At 32.6% G+C, this 14,732-nt stretch overlaps 1 protein-coding gene across 2 annotated transcripts in view; it reads right to left on the reverse strand.

Moving 5' to 3' along the window:
• Positions 1 to 14,732, reverse strand: part of LOC100747382 (acetylcholine receptor subunit alpha-like) — a 109,124-nt gene that overhangs the window by 15,235 nt on the left and 79,157 nt on the right. The window lies entirely within an intron of this gene.

The raw sequence follows: 14,732 nt of genomic DNA on the forward strand, positions 1-14,732 counted from the left end.
CGGACCATTAAGTTTCGAATGTATACGTCGGTGGTATGATATATGATTCCGCTTCACGCACGGTTTCTTTTTAGAAAAGTAATAACCTCTAGGTATTTAGAAGCATTTGTTTGAAACTAATAGCGGTTCATATTTTATTATCGCTTGTAATAATTAGTTCCAACAAATGCTACGTCTATTGCAAATATATAAATATATATATATATATATATATATATATATATATATATATATATATATATATATATATATATATATATATATATATATATATATATATATATATATATATATATATATATATATATATATATATATATATATATATATATATATATATATATATATATATATATATATATATATATATATATATATATATATATATATATATATATATATATATATATATATATATATATATATATATATATATATATATATATATATATATATATATATATATATATATATATATATATATATATATATATATATATATATATATATATATATATATATATATATATATATATATATATATATATATATATATATATATATATATATATATATATATATATATATATATATATATATATATATATATATATATATATATATATATATATATATATATATATATATATATATATATATATATATATATATATATATATATATATATATATATATATATATATATATATATATATATATATATATATATATATATATATATATATATATATATATATATATATATATATATATATATATATATATATATATATATATATGTATGTCGGGTTAGCGTTAGGTTTAGGGGCATGTAACGAATCTTCATTCGGCCATTCGTTCTAGCCATCGTTGTTGCCAACCGTCAACGGGGTAATTCTTTTAAAGTACAAAGTAACGTTTGCTGTGATGCTCGGTATAAGCTGCACGTAAAGACGATGTGAAAGCTCTCCAAGGTGATCGCAATAATAAAAGACTAGTGGAAATTTTCCTCTCCTAACGATCGTGTTTGTTCGTTGTATATTGGCCAGGTATACCAACAAAATTTCAGCCGCCATTGCTAGGCAGACACGCGTAGCGGCAACGTTGCTCCTGCCCGGGGTTCAGCGACCAGTTGTGTCACCTCGAGCCCAAGCCCACTGTCACAAATGTCGGGCAAACATAATCGGATTGAATCATAACAACTACCTCTAAGTTTTATTATTTATGTACAGCTATAATAGTATAGACTAGAGTATTGGGGATCTTCCCAAAAATTCCAAAAAAAAGGCCCCGATGTCCCTTCGTCTCCGACATATATATATATAGATTTGCAATAGATGTAGCATTTATTGCAACTAATTATTAATTATATGTTATATATAACATATATAATATATAATATATTATAATTATATAACATAATAATTATATAATATATTATAAACATATACAAGATATTCAGAGATTCAACTTTTCCAGTGTGTTCTACAGATAGAAATAAGACTGGAATATCGCAAGACTAAAAATTTATTAAAAAATTATAACAAAAATATGAAATGCAAAGTTATGCAAATATACGTATATAGCGTTGAAATACTTCTGTGAGTCACTTGCAATGCGTGTTTCTAATAAATGTATCATAACTGCTACCTACGTTATTGAATCCTTTTCAAATATTACTGACATAATCTTAAGACTTTTTCATCTTCCTATTGACATCTACTTGTCTAAGCAAAGTACTTTAATGTATATTATTTCGGCCATTCAAGTTTGCATATGTAAGCGTTCGTTTCGTCAGCCTCTGTATGTTTGTACGTAGTTCAAACTACCGTGCGATTTTATCAATGCAAATTTGATACCGATGTGGCATTGAATTTATCGTAGATTGATGAATTTCATGGCGATTTTGTCTCACGCCTTTACATGCAATTTTGATTCTCGTAAATTTCCAAACCAGAACGACACTGAAGCGATACAACTGTATAGTGGAATCATGCACAAAAACGGTATACATACGCGACGTACTTTAACCGATACGTGTCACGAACGTTACGTATTTTGCCTTGTCCCGTACGTATTTTGCGCTATCTCGTATTGAAATAATTGTTAGAGATAGAGTATTGGCGTACATATTCGTCGCGTTTCATATTTTTGTTAGAATCTTTTAACGAAGTATTTCTACATTTTCTACTATATGAAATTTTAGTTCGTTTTTTGCTTGTAGAACACAGTAGCAAAATTTGGACATTTAGTCACTGGACACGCTGTATTATGTATGTAATATGAGTTATTTTTCTCTTCTCAATTATCTATCCGATCGCGCATAACCAAACAGATTGTATATATACGTTCAATACACAAAAGGTCTTTTTGCTTCATGCAATTACTTGAAATAAATTAATATGTTGTGGATAATTAAGCTAACCTAATAATAATAAATAATTAAACAAGAAAGATGTTTATACTCCAGACACATATATCTGAAGTGAAGGGAAAAAAAGTGGAACGTCAAGTTATTTTCGTATTTTCTTGTACAGAGTGTTTCCTACTTTTCTGACAAGATTATAGAAGTATGATCTACCAATAAAGATAGAAAAAAAATTTTATATAAAGTTTGTTTATAAACGCTTTGTTACAAAGTTACAGGCAAATATTAAATACGCCTGTACTTACAAGATATTTCTTCATATATGAGTATTAATAACGTTAATAAAGCAAGCAGCATAATGCAAAATCTATGTTTTTTTTTTTTTTAATATCACATTTACAATTTGTCCAATTTGGACACTTTATAGAATTTTTTAGCTGTTTGATTATCACGTGGGTGGCAACCATCAATGGGGTACCATTTTCGTGTTTGTTAGGATATATCCTTTGTGAGATCTGCTGGGTGTTTCCATAAAATCTATGTGAGACGATAGTAACCACAGTAACATTAAAATGACCAATGAACGATGTAAACAAGCAAACCGTTACGATCGTCCTTTACGCCGCGCCGAGTTGATTATCGCATTACGAAACCGAGTGTTCAAACGTACAATAGAAATATAACAAACGTAAACGTCCTCTTTTATTCGCCAAGCGTTTAACGTTCGTTCCATTTTTTTCCTCGGCTTTATCTCGGGTCTCTCGCCGAAAGCCGTTCCACTTGAATTCTAAGGCCGTTCATTTTCAAAGCGGCACGCTATTGCAGTCGCATGAATTCTAATCGCGTTCGAAAAACCAGCTCACGTTCCTAGAACGCATTCCGCGGAGCAACCGAAAGAAAAACTTATGGCGTTGTCCGAGCGATAACGCGGCCCTACAAATCTGCCGCCTTAAGTGAAAACTGTCAGGTAGCATAAAAATATTTCATTTATATGTACGTTAAATGAGAAAATTCGTCTCTACGCTAAAACTGAAGACTAACAGTTTACATTTTAATATATCACAATTACATAACAGTATGCAAATATATAACGTTACTATATATTTTACATATGTATAGTAGTTTATATATATTTCATTACTTAATTACATTAAAACTGCAGACATAACAGTTTACATTTTAGAGTATCACAATTACATAACAGTATGTATATACATAACGTTACTATATATTTTACATATGTGTAGTAGTATATATATATTACATTACTTAATTACATTAAAACTGCAGACATAACAGTTTACATTTTAGAGTATCACAATTACATAACGATATGTAAATATATAACGTTTTATATATGTATAGTAGTATATATACTGTTGTATGACGTTGCTATGTAACATGTAACAACGTTACTGTAAGTATATATATATACATATATAAAATATATAGCAACGTTATATATGCTACTATATATGTATAAAATATATAGTAACGTTGTTATATGTTACATAGTAACGTTATACATCAGTTTATGCTTCCAAGGTATATGAAATCAATGCGTGGTTCTTAAATTATTTTCCTTTTTCTTCCTTTTGCATTAGCAATTAAACTCAAAAAGGTGAGCATTCTGTAGGCTGATTTACTGGTTTAAGGCTTTAGGTTTCTTATTGTATGTCATGATGAGACCTCCTCCATCATGGAGACTATGCTATGTCTCATTCGAAGTCAGCTGGCTGCTGTCTTTTCAGAGTCGAAGTGAGGATTCTACGGGATGATTTGGTTGCTTAGAGCTTCAGCTCCCTCATATGTCATGACGAGGGATCCTCCATCGAGAAGACTCGCTATACTTCATTTGTCTTCTCAGTTTTATAGGACGCTGTTCCTTCAGGAGTAGTTGAACGAGAAAATTCGTGTGGAGATTTATTTTGATGTGGTGGCTGTGGCTTCTTTCTGATATTGTCTCTCTAACGAATAGCATGTAAAGATCATCGTGAAGCGTTTTGTTTGATACATAGTATACCATGGTATATCTGCTATTGCGCGAAATAATTTAGACTGTGTTCTTTGTACGATGTATTGGATTTGCAAGCACAATGCCATAACTCGATGTCATAAGTCCATATCGATCTTAGTATTGTTTTTTATTCAGTATAGTATTTTATTCTCCTATGATCCTTCTGTCTTTCTGCCAAGTAACCAGTACATATTTTTGTACCTTAAATCTATTTGCTTTGTTTTTACCGTTACACGTTCCTTCCAATTGAGTTTCTTGTCTGCTGATCCATTATGCTGATACATTACTTTTATTTATTTATTAAACAGATGCTTAAACGAGTTGGCTTAGCGTCGTTGCTTTCAATTTTCCACTTGGTAGTCCAGCTTTGGAATAAATTTCGCCGACGTTGAGAAGCTAGGGGATGCGATGTTAGGATTTTCACGGGTTACAAACATCGCCGTATCGTCGCAAAATGTCTCTCCTGTGGTGTTTGGTGCGGTGTTTGCGACTAAAAGGAAAAGCGTTTTCTTTGAAAACAACTTTTGACCAGATATGCCTATGTGAATTAACACGGAAGAAATCCGCGAGATACTCCAGCCGAGAAAGTTTTAACGCTGCATGGATAAATACTCTAAACCTTTGTGTTCCCCTTTTTCGCTTTCCTCGTTCCATCTTTGATAAGGAAATGGAGAGCGAAGACCGATTACACTTCTCTCGTCGCTTTTATCCGGATTGTTCCCCGATACTTGCTACAAAGCCTGCCTCTCATTTAAAATACAGTTTAATTAACGCGATCGATACGAGATGCAGGGTTGCAAATGACGTGTTAAGTGCGAATTAATTATCCTCGAAAGTAGGATAATTGCAATGATTACAGCGGTATTCTTGCCATTAAGTGAGTACCGTTCTTTCCGTATTTTGTCAACGTAAGTACGCTGAAATGCTCGTACCTCGGAGTATCTTTGCAATTGGTTTGCTTCATCTGGATAAACTCTTCTTTTATTTTTCATTATTTTACGTCGCAGTACCTGGCAACGTATTAATGACCGCAATTGCGTGTATCCTATGCATGTATAAATATTTAAATCGCACTTACGTAGAAGTTACTTCAGTTGGTACAGGTAGTTAGTAAATAACGAATCAATAGCTGGTTGGCAAAGTGGTACAGTTTTGTATATTTCTATAGTCAATGTAAAAGATATAATTCTAACTTTTAATAAACACTTACCGCGTCTGTTGATATACTGACATATTCTGGACAACTATTTTAGTGGTTGTTTATTAATTTTTGTATAAAGAACAACCCCCAAAAAATGAGGAAAATAAGTTATTTAGTGATTATTTTTAACATTGCAATATTTTTGAGACTACAAGAGCCTGTAAAATGGTGATTTTAGCAAATAGTGTAGTAAATTACATTTAAAGGAAAGCATCTCGTATGCTATGAAGATTCCTTTTTTACACATATAAAAATTAATACAGGGATTTTAAGTATAGAATGTAACAAATATCGCGTATAAATTATGCTTCTCAATTCTTTGACTAATTATTGAAATACTATAGACTTTATAGAAGCTATACAAATTACAGACATTAGAAGATAAAAAAAATTATAAATATTATGTGTTATAAATATTTTAAATTCTTTAAATTGAAAGAGGAAATAATGACAAATAGTCGGAATTTCTTTCCATGATCATAATATTAAAAAACACAATTTACTAATTATGTAAACTGATTGAAAATACATTGACCATTAATGAATTAATTTATGGGTAGATAAAATGATGCAGATAGAAGACTATTATGTATATAGTATAATATAGTATAATACATAATAGAAGACTATTTTGTGTGGAACGTTTGTTACGTTTCTTTCATATGAAGAATCAATGTAGTTTAATTATTAAAGTTACGAATAAAATGATCTACATTGTTTATGATTTTTAAAATAGAATGTTATCTGCTGGTAAAGTTGATTTTTAAACGCTAGTGTGCAGATACGTAAAACTAATGTTCAGGATTATTAAACTTTATCAAAATGTCTATTGTTTCAGAATCCTTTAATCTTCAAATTTTTTAGTTGCTAAATTATAAAGCAACGACCAATTCGTTGATCCTTTGCTTTATAGCGTGGCAAGAACTATTCTTTCGATTCATCAAACGCAAGCTGCATATGTAATTAATCGCTTAATTTTCCTCATTTCCTCATTTCCAATTAAATATTCCAACAATAATACACGCAATTGTTCGATACGCTATTACAGTAATGAACAACAAATCCTATCGCGGAACGTGTGCGTGTAAATAAATTTATAGTACATGACAGAGAAGCGTATACATGTACATACATGTATTGTTGGACGTATAACTAACGTTGTAATTTAATACTCACTTAGGAAAAATGGGAAAATTAGGAAATAATTAAATTTCAAAAATTGAATCCAACTATAAGATAAAAATTAAATCTTCAAAGATTGAATTTGTTAAGTTTCAGTCATTGTGTAGTGTGCGATCTGTATAGTGTACAAATTTACATAAAAAATCGAGAAATGTTTTACAAGAAGAATCAACAAAAATGTTGCAATTCCTAATGTATACTTAAACAAGGCACCATTAAAAATTTCTTTCTTTTAATTCTTCTGTCTGTAATATTTTCCATCTTCCAGAGAAAAATTAATAGTAGAATAATAGAACCAAAATTTGTCAAACTTTTTGAATCAAAATTTTTGAAACTTCCTCGTCCAAAATTAATATATTTCGATGCACGTTTTTCTTATTCTGTAATATTATTTTTCGAAGAATGTAACGAAACTCAAAGTGGATTCGTTTCGAATAGGCAGCTGCAGGGTTAGTAGTCTGCAGAAGGTAAAACAATTGAGAAGCAATTGGAAAAGTCGTATCCCCTAAGAATCCAATTTGCAAATGGAACTTTTCGAAGACCTACGTAGCGATAGATTTCGGTAAAACAATTGTAATAAGGCGAATGGATAGCTTTAATATAATAAAAGTATGGAATAATAACGAAATAGCACATATTGTACTTTACACAAAAAAATTGAAAGCCTCCAGGCAAAATCGGGTTTTGCTATCATCCGAGGCAAATAGAATTTTCAAATTGCGTTTTTTCATTAAAAGAATTCTGGCGAATTCAGATGAAAAAATTCAGCACCAGAAAATATTAAGATCAAAGCTATTCGATATCACAAAATTTGTTTAAACAGTATACTGTGTTATGAATTATCATAATTTAAAATTCCTTCATCGTACCTTTCTATTGGTAGAAAATTTCGTAAAGAGAACAGATACGAAGAAATAAATATTGACACGTGCGATTTCTTGTTTACAAATACGAATTTTAAAATTGCTTTCCCGTAAAAATTATTTGACCTCTTGTACATGACCTCCTGTATACTAATGATTTTGTTGATAAATCAACACCGAAATATTACCGACTTTCAATATGTAGCTTTAGATATATCATATACAGGGTGGTTGGCAACTGCTGGTACAAAGGGGGTGATTCTACGCGAAAAAAGAAGTCGAAAGTATAGAATAAAAATTTCTCGTTCGAGGCTTTGTTTTCGAGAAAATCGACTTTGAATTTTCGCTCGGTACGCGTGCGGTACGTTATAACGGATGTCACTGTAGATCGTTGTCTCGATGAAAAAATTAAAAAAAAAAAATTTGTATTCTATATTTTCGACTCCTTTTTTCGCGTAGAATCACCCCCTTTCCGCTTGTACCACCAGTTACCAACCACCCTGTATATAATTAATTAAAATTAGAGCAACACGATGAGAATAAATAACTATTTGTTAAGACATTTGCATTTTAATAAATGCAGAGAAAATCAGTCTGCCACCAAAAATCATCTCGACTGATTTAGTAGTTTTGGTGCCAAAGATTCCTTTTGCTCGAATGAAATTAAATCGAGATTGACACAAAAATTCGAGGACCGCAACAGGGTTAAGATAACGGCGTTCAGGTATAAAATTTCAATTTTGCTATGCCGATCAAACCTCTTTGGCCTATCTCATCCGTGAAATGTTTGATTATATCAGAAGGAACGAAGCAAGAGCGAATTGGCCGTTGTTATCTCATGCGAAGTAAGTAGTTTTATCGGAGGAAAAGGAACAGAGGACCAGGGTGGAAACAAGAGAGGAAAGGTTTAACCGAAGCGTGGAGGTCCGTGTTAAAAAATTGTAAAACTTTCCAACACCTTCGTCTTACCATTTAATACAACGAATGACGTCTGAACAGCTGCCGTGGCTAACGTTCAAGTTTCGAACTTGTTTAAAGTTCGGATGCGGTCCTATCAATTGCATGAAAACTTTCTTTCCATCTCTCTCCTTCCTTTTTTGATCTTTGTTCTCTATACTTCGCTGCCATAATTTCCTCTTCTTTCTTTCTCTTCAATCTTTTACACCGATAGTCTATTTCGCCCTATTTCTTTATTTTTTGTAAAATTATATCTATCGACGCTTGATATTTAACGGTAATTGTTTTCCGATAACTGTAATTTCATTTCTGGAAAGGATTTTTATGACGTGGTTTGTTATGATAATAAAATAAAATTATTATACTTAGTGTTCGTAAACTCTTCTAAATTTTGTTACCACGTATCGTTAAATTATTTTTTTACTACATAATTAGTAAAAGATTCGTAATATAATTCTTAGGAAATTTTTTAGAAAAAAATCTCCCTGTAATTATTGTTAGACTACGTAACGCGTTCTGTTCGCGTTTCTTTAAAAAAGCTTCAAAGCCTGTTGCATTTATACGTCCGTTTAATCAACGATGGATGTACTATTTGGTTATGTTATCCATTTTGCAAGTGGGTTAACTAAATTTCTAGATAGCCTAACATTGCAAAGTTCTTTAAATTATTCAATAATTACTTCTGGACAAAATTTCCTGAATGTTAAAATAATTATTACTTCGATATTGATAATGCAGTACCTATTCAAGTAATCTCAAATATTCTGAACTTGAACGAGATTGTAGTAATTTCTGCCGCGTCATGAAACGAGGAATTCGTTTACGAAATACTTTTCATGTTTTCCTCCATTGCTACCATTAAATCGTGCAGTTACAAATATTTATTTGTACTATTTTTCACATGCTTATACACTGTAGCCAGCATAATTAATGTTTCCGTAATATTCCTTAAAATGTGACACATAATAATAATAATTAAAATTAAAATTAAGTAAGCACATAATACAACCAACTAGGATATTCTAGTTACAGATACTTATTTCTTGAATAAGATAATTAGATGGTGGATTTTTCTGCGGTTGCATATTTTTATTAACATAACATACAGATTTATTTCATCCATTAAACTTTATAACAACTATATACTTCGTTTTGAGTATTTTTGGTATCCTTGTATCGTATTTTGTAAATTACGTACATTTCCTACATTTTCGCAAATTTGTCTAAATTTTCCATAAATGCATGTTCCGTAATAACAGAAATCCGCGGTTTAACGATAATAAATAAGCTTTGATCTCATATGAGTTCAGATTGATATCGAATTTGTCAAGCCATACGATACAAGTTTGTCGTCAACAGTAGCACGGTTATGCAACGTGGCTGTTTTTCAACGTAACTCAGTTACGATCCTCGAGTTTTTATACTTCGATCTTGCTCTCATTTTCGCAAACAAACAGAAAGCACGTAGCAAGGTTAAACATTTTCTGTTTACAGTCAGCGGGGTTAGATAGCGTTAAACAAGGCGAAACGTCCTGACGAAATAAACTACGATTTCTTTCATGTGCAGGCTCCGTATGTTTGACATTTGCACGTAAATATTCCACATGCCGCAACTGCCGGCTATCATTTGGTAAATGTTGTGACTCGAGTCGGTGTATAGATGCGCATCAAAGTATATGTAAGTACTCGTTTCACATCACGCGAGCTACGCTGTACGGACGGCGTTAGTGCGAATGACAATCGACAGGATGGAGTGGATAATGACGCTGTTTTCCAACTTTTGGAAGCATTTCATGTTGAACATATAGAGCTCTATGGATGACAGTTGTAAAAATACTTAGGCGCAGAAAATAATTCTCTTCTTTTTATTTAATCGTCTATTTCGTTAGTTGAATGTTTCACACCGTACTATTTTGGATATATTCTATTCATTTCAACTACGATGTAGCTGAAAAATATGATAAATAGACGAAGTAGACGATAAAAGTTTGCTTAGTGAAATATCGAATAAATCAGAATTACACGTGTAAAATCTAAAAGAAAACCTGGAACCAAGTTTAGATATACATTTAGTATATACAAGGTGGTTGGTAACTGATGGTACAAGCGGAAGGGGGATGATTCTACGCGAAAAAAGAAGTCGAAAATATAAAATAGAAATTTTTCGTTTGAGGCTTTGTTTTCGAGAAAATCGACTTTGAATTGTCGCTCGATACGCGTGCACTTTATCGCGTCTCGTTATAACGGATCTCACTGTAGATCGTTGTCTCGATGGAAAAATTAAAAAAAAATGTTTGTTCTATATTTTCGACTTCTTTTTTCGCGTAGAATCACCCCCTTTCCGCTTGTACCGCCAGTTACCAACCACCCTGTATATGTAATATCGTGGACGGGAGGTCTAAGAAATATCGGGCGAATTATAAACAATGTCGCGAGAAAGCCGAAGTGCCGAGAGACCCATCAATGTGTAGTCAGTCTTCCAATCGAATAATTTCGTGGAAGAGGCCTACGTGACTCTGGCCACGAACGGTTGCGGTAGATGGTGGGGCTAAGAGAAAAGACAAGGAGTTGCTAAAGGACAAAGACGAATTAACAGTCAGTGTTAGTTGAAAAGTCAGAGAGTGCGAATCGAGAAGTCAGAGAGAATGCTAACTGCGTTGTCGAGAAAGTCTTGCTAGTGTTGTTGAGAGAGAGAGAGAGAGAGAGAGAGAGAGAGAGAGAGAGAGAGAGAGATCCGTGGTGACGAGAGTTGCAAGTTAACTATTTATTTAGTTGTCTAAATTATAATACGTTATTGTGATTAGTTCACGTTAAATAACCATCGTTCTTCTGTTTAATCAACACCTGTTTAATCCATTCATTATAAATAAATTAATTGTAGTATGAATATACTACAATTGAATATACTACATATGAATAATTTTATTTTCTAACGTACTACTGAATTCATTTTTTCAGTGCAGTTTGCACAAAGGTTGATTCAAATGTGTGAATAGCAAATCATGATTGACTACAGCAATGATCGAGGAAAGACAATGGACATAAGCGGGAAAAATTCGGTCTTATTATTACGAAGATTAGATTTTACTTCTCTAAGATTTTCTACCTTAATCTAAGATTGCGAACGGGATAGTAATTCTTCAAACTTTTAATAACTTCCTAATAATAAACCTGAATTTGTGCTGCATTTTTGCAACACGTTTTATATATTATAAATTATAGCACATGCAATGGATCACAGTACCACTCCCCTGCAATTATCAACTTTGCATTATTCAGATCTTTTTACAAATTTTTCCAAATTTTTAACCGCGAGGATACCAATTAATTAACCTCAGCTATTCGGACATACATAATCGATAAGACATTTGGCATCATATTTGCTATAAAAACATATCAATCGTTTCGAACCAGCAATCAGAAACAAGATATTTCTACGATTCGTTGTATATTTGTTCGAAGCACCGTAGCTTTCACTCGCTCGATCCGAAGGAAACTTCTCGTCGCGAACACATTCGAGACAATTAATTAAAAACGTAGAATACTTATGTATTTGTATATCCGTTTGAAACGCTGTAACTGTTACCCATTTGCAATTATTGGTGCAAAGGAAAGATTCTTACGCGAAGTGATTCGAGCCGGAAGCCATTTGCCATCGAGCAACATCGATCGGCATGAACAGTAGAGCTACATTTTTCTTAACGAGTCACTGCGTCAGACATTTAGGAAGATTGATGGCGATCAGTAGTACATCCTCTTGTTCGTCCTTTATTTTTCTGAATCGTGATCTAACAAAAAATCGTGTAGTATACTTTCACTGGCTCTGTATCGGCTAGTTGTCCGACAATCATTCATTCGCTGAATCTTTCTGAATAATGGTGAATCCAGTATCTATATCCTATAGCGAGCTACTAGATACTAGAGCCAAAGGAAGATTAGTTGCCTTGGAACGCGAGAGAAAGAGGGAAAGAGTAAACGGGGCTCGTTACCATTTGAAAGTTAAATCGTGTTCAACTTGCAAATTGTCCGTTTCGGCTGTGTTAGCGGCAGGGTACGGAGTTCGTTGATTACTCTGCGCCAGCCTTCGATTGAATCTTAACCGGGACGGTGACCGGATCAGAGCTCGATTAGCCAGACCTAGGATTTTTAGCTCTGCCGTGTATTTTCGATCGTTATTAATTCATCGAGGCAGTATTGATCTAGCAGACTGCGGATTTACGGGAAATTTGAAGACGCGAGGTAACACGGAATACGCGCAGTATGCAAGACGCGTGAAATACCTAAATAATTTTTGTCCATTTTATATGTCCATTTTTATTTTGTCCATTATATATATGTAGTATCGTAAGTGAGAGGCCTGGGAGTTGGCGGGTGAACCGCGTGGAATGTCGCGAGAGCCGAGGCGTTTGTTTTCAATCGCGTAGTTTTGGAAAGAGGAGGCCTACGTGATCTTGGCCACGAGCGATTGCCAAGCGACGGGAAAAAAGGAATCAACAAACAGAGTTTGCGAGTGGCGTTGCCGAGAGAGTGTTGATTGCATTTTGTGAAAGTCGAGTCGTTATCTAATTATTTAGTTGTGCTGTTTTCTGTACGTTTGGTGTGGATAGTTCAGGTTGAACAACAATCGTCTTTTTCTGTCCGATTAACATCTGTATCATCCATTCCTTGTAAATATATTATATCACGATATTACATATATATATCCAAAAAATATATTATGTCCATTGTAATTAGGCTGGGCATTTTCATGTATTCCAGAGAAGTGGAAAGTAAAGGGCAAGACGTTACGTGTCGTATATGGGAACGAAGCCTTGAAAGAAAGGCAGTGTGAAAATTGGTTCGCTAAATTTCAACTAAAAAAAAAAAGATAGAAATTTGCTTCATTTATTAAACATTGCTATAAATGCTCCGTTTTAGATATTACACGGTCAGCCAATAAGGTCAACACACTTTAAGACAGAATGAGATTGTTAAAATTGGATGAAGCGACTTGTGCATGAAAAATATTTGTCTTACGTCAGTTTCATAGTTACTGTCGCATACGGAGAATTGAGATCTTTAAAACAGTGTACTCGTAATATTATATAAATATAACGCAGTAGAATCACAATTGTCCGGATAATCGAATAATTTTCGTCTAAGAATACATCGTTGGTTTGGAACTACTTTATAACGATCGATATTTAAAAAAGAATAAAAACTTTTGAATAGGAATACGAAGACTTTTTCCAGTTTCTATTCTGTTTCTATTCGTGTTTTCCAATTTTCCTTTCAAGGGACTATCTCCAAATTTTCCATTATTCGGCGTTCCAATAATCGAACGATCCGTTAATCGAGGTTCTATTATATCGAGTCTGGCTTATGCACGTAAATTAGCAAATTATTATTGTGCTTGTATACATATCACAAGCTGGAATATTGGTAATTTGCATTGAAAATGGACAATTGTCGCATTTACATGATTAAATTATTTATCATTGTAAGGTATCAAATATTAAACTGTTAAATTCTTGTACTGAACATTAAATTGAGAAAGATAGGGAGGAGATTTCGTGGTAAATTACTTCAATATCACAGTAATTAATGCGTAAAAATTAAAGTAAAAATAAGCTTCGTATTTATAGTTTCTAAATATTGTCACGTGTTGTTGAATAGAATTTATACAATTATACTATTCATAGCTTTAAAATCTAATAAATCTCTTTAAAAATGTTAAAATCTAGTAAAACAAATAGCTATGGAGTTTCGTAATTCATTATTAATCTTCTTCTTGTTATTCATCACTTGCATTAATCTGCATTCATAGTGAGCCCTTGAATTTTCCTTACAGTAATTAAACGAACAAATAAATTAAATTGCACTTGAGGCGTATAAATTTCTCGGTATATTAAACGTACAAATTATTTCAATATCATAATCTCTCCATCATTCAAATAAACAATCATCGTTTTTACTGAAACCGTGTATTAAAACCAACGTCAACAATTATATCGATCAGATCCTGCTGAAATTCTGTTGGATGATCAACTCCTTATTCGTACTGCAACAAACATCACAGATTCATCCTGCAACCCTAATCTCTGTTTCTCCTTCCTAAACCATCCCAAACTTCGACCCATTTTTTTTCTCGTCATTCCTCCCCAA

The sequence above is a fragment of the Bombus impatiens genome, unplaced genomic scaffold, assembly GCF_000188095.3.
Source record: "Bombus impatiens unplaced genomic scaffold, BIMP_2.2 scf_1294, whole genome shotgun sequence".
NCBI lineage: Eukaryota > Metazoa > Arthropoda > Insecta > Hymenoptera > Apidae > Bombus > Bombus impatiens.